This window comes from Callospermophilus lateralis, unplaced genomic scaffold (genome assembly GCF_048772815.1).
Source record: "Callospermophilus lateralis isolate mCalLat2 unplaced genomic scaffold, mCalLat2.hap1 Scaffold_45, whole genome shotgun sequence".
In the NCBI taxonomy this organism is placed as follows: Eukaryota; Metazoa; Chordata; class Mammalia; order Rodentia; family Sciuridae; genus Callospermophilus; species Callospermophilus lateralis.
Genome location: NW_027514398.1, coordinates 2936521 through 2940049, shown reverse-complemented (window position 1 = coordinate 2940049; position 3529 = coordinate 2936521).

The window sequence follows — 3529 nt, the reverse complement described above, 5'->3', positions numbered from 1 at the left end:
ATTACAGTGGTGCCTGGAACATTGCAAATACTTATTAATTAGTGAATGAGTGGATCAGCTGTAGCCAATGGTATGACTTTAGTTAATGCTTCTGTCTCCTTCTGGACTTTGTCCCCTCTCCTTCCTCTGCCTAGAGGCTTCATGGTTCTCAAAGTCTGTGTACCCCTGGCAGTCTATAAGGTCAAAAGAATTTTCAGGGTTGGGGTTGTGGCTCAGTGGTAGTAGAGTACTTGCCTAGAAGCAGCGAGACCCTGGGTTCGATCGAACTCTCAGCACCACATAAAAATAAAATAATTGAAATAAAGGTATTTTTTAAAAAAAGAATTTTCATAGTAGCAGTAGGACATTTGCTTTTTTTATTAACCATAATGATATTGGCTCTGATGGTGAGTAACACAGTGGTGGGTAAAGCCACAGGTGCTACTACATGAATTAAGGCAGGGGCAACCATCTACACTACAAGTTGTTGTATTATTATTCAGTTGTAGTTTTATTAAAAAATACCAGTGTCACTTGATATCTCGGATGAAAGACCATAAGCAATTAGTTTTATTAAATCTTGACCCTGGACTAGATATCATTTTCATAGTCTATATGACAAAATGTGAAATAGGCACAAAGTACTTGGCATAACAATGTTGAGTGGCCATGCCCAGGATGGGGAGGTGTCATGGATGGTTTGAGTTGTAAGGTGATCCAGATGCTCTTCTCATGGAATAAAGTATAGAAGTGAACAATCAGAATTTTGGAAAATCTGTATCCACCATGGGGAGCTCAACAATTTCCACCATTTAACACCTATTCTGATGAGATTGATGGTCACTATTTTTATATGTTATATTTTTTTTATTGACATATTAACATTTGGAAGATCTGCAAAAGCTAATGATCTACCTCCCCAACTACTCCATGCATGATATTATAAAAATTATCAAAGTACAAAGTAGATCAATAGACTTTAGTTGATTTATAAAAAAATTTTTGAATCTACAGGACCACTTTTAAAAATCTGACCCTTGTTCAGTTTTGATATAATATCCAAAAAGAATGTTCACGGCTCTCTGAAAGGCTTCTTTTCCACCGAGGCAAGGCTAGAGTTTCTTCTTGTACTTCAACAAAAACAACATAGTTCAATAAACTGAAAACAAAAACTGGAGAAAAACAACTGGATTAAGCCTCAACCTTACAGAGATTTGAAGAAATATAAAGCAATACCATTCTTCTCATTATTTATTTGTTTTAGAAAATATAGTTATTTTCACAGAAAATGTTAACATGCAAGGAGTTTATTATTTCTTTTTAAAGACAATAATAATATTTTTTTCAATTTGAATTTTGAGTACAGGCAAATATTTGTCTAGGCTGGAGACAAAACCTGAGGAAAGGGTGTTCTAAGTCCAAGAAGTGATTCTAACTGTGAATGGGAAAAGACCCTGTAGGAGTTCACCTGGGCTTGCCTTCCAACATTTAGGGATCAGGAAGACATCCGAAGAAGTCTAGGGAGTGAAGGCTCAAGATACAAGGTGTAATAAGAAGAGGAAGGAACAGTGACCCCTGGATTAATGGAGGTCTTTGGAGATCCCAAGAGGAATGGAGTACAATTTCATGGGCTCATTTTTGTATACTCCTCAGGATGCCATGCACTTCATGGGAAAAGCCCTGGTGCATACCTGGCGTTGTGTGCATAAGTTTGTATCATGCAGGCCAATGGCCTGGCTGAGTCCCTCAAGACACAGGAGCTAAAGTCCAACAGCTCAATGGCACAAGCCATGAAGGGCATTACCAAGGCCATGGCTACTATGAACAAATGTGTGCACCTCTCCCAATCCCCCTTTACACTCCCACTGATATTGAGAGACCAAACTCACCTTTCCCTAATTCCAGCTGAAATTTTCCCAAATCCAGAAGATCTTGGTGGAGTTTGAATGGCAAGCAGAGATGATGGATGTGAAGGAGATGACAGAGGATGCCATTGAAGATTCCACAGGTGATGAAGCAGATGAAGAGGGGAAGTGTTGGGAAACAGGTGGGAAGGTGGGATATTCTCCTAATACTCAACCCCTGCATAGCCCTCATCAAGTTCTTCCTCCTCCCTAGGGATGCTGTTGTGTCTCAGGTTCTGGACAAGCTGGACTGAGCCAGTGACAGCTTCCTCATGGTTATTTCTGTGAATGATGTTTGTGAATCCTGGTATATCAGAATCTATTTACATGTGTACTCTTAATACTTTGGGGTATTTACCTTAGAGTGGAGTTACTGGATCATCTAGTAGTTTTGTTACACTTTTTAAGGGATCCTCAGCAAAGGGGGGACACCTGGAGGTTATGGTTCTGTGGTAGAGCGCTCACCTTGCACATGCAAGACATTGGGCTCAATCCTCAGCACCACATACAAATAAACAAGTAAAAATAAAGGTATTTTGTCCAATTAGAACTAAAAAAAAAGATTGTAAAGGGTTCCAAGGATTTTTTTTTAAAAAGTTGATGACTTATTCTAGAACATTCAAACTTTGCCTGGATAACTTCTGTTTGTTAAAAACAGGCATCCTCTATAAAGAAAAAACATGTAATTTAGCTCCAGGTTATGAGGCTGTCCTAAATAAATAAATATATATATATATATATATATAATTTATATTATATTTATATTTCTCTTTTAGTCAGCTTTTTTGCTGTTGCAACTAAAAGGAGACCTGACCAGCACAATTGTAGATGAGGAAATGTTTATTTGAGGGCTCATGGTTTCAGAGGTCTCAGTCCAAGAACAGCAGGCTCCATTCCTCAGGGCTCAAGGTGAAACAGGACAACATGGCAAAAGAGTGTGGTGGAGGGAAGCAGCTCACATGGTGATCAGAAAGCAGAGAGAGACTCCACTCTCCAGAGACAAATAGAGACCCCCAAAGCAACGCCCCCAATGTCACATCCTCCAGCCACACCCACTTGCCTCCAGCCACCAGCCAGTTAATCCCATCAGGGATTGATTCACTGGTTGGGTTAAAGCTCTCACAACCCAATCATTTCTCCTCTGAACCTTCTTGCTTTGTCTTACACGTGAGCTTTTGGGAACACCACATCTAAACTATAACAAACTCCATCATTTCTTTTAGTACACTGTGTTAAATCCCATTGACTTCTATTTTTCTCTTCCCAAACAGAAAATCCTTTGAAGGCAAAATTCAGATCTCTTGTATTTGGGTATATGCCCAATATCTGGAACATATGGTTCATGAGAAATAGTTGTAACATAGTTTTGAAGGAAATGAAAGATGATTATTTGAAAAGTTCCGTAGGAAGATTAAATAAAAATTTCAATTTTATGTCACCTCTAATGGTCTATTAAAGCTGCCCTGGAGGGACTGGGTTTGTGGCTCAGCAGAAGAGTGTTTGCCTCACCCATGTCAGGCAATGGGATCCATCTTCAGCACCACATTAAAATAAATAAATAAATAAAGTTATTGTGTCCATCTACAAATAAAAACTTAAATTAAATTATTAAATTAAATTAAAAAGCTGCCTGGAGCACTGTGCCA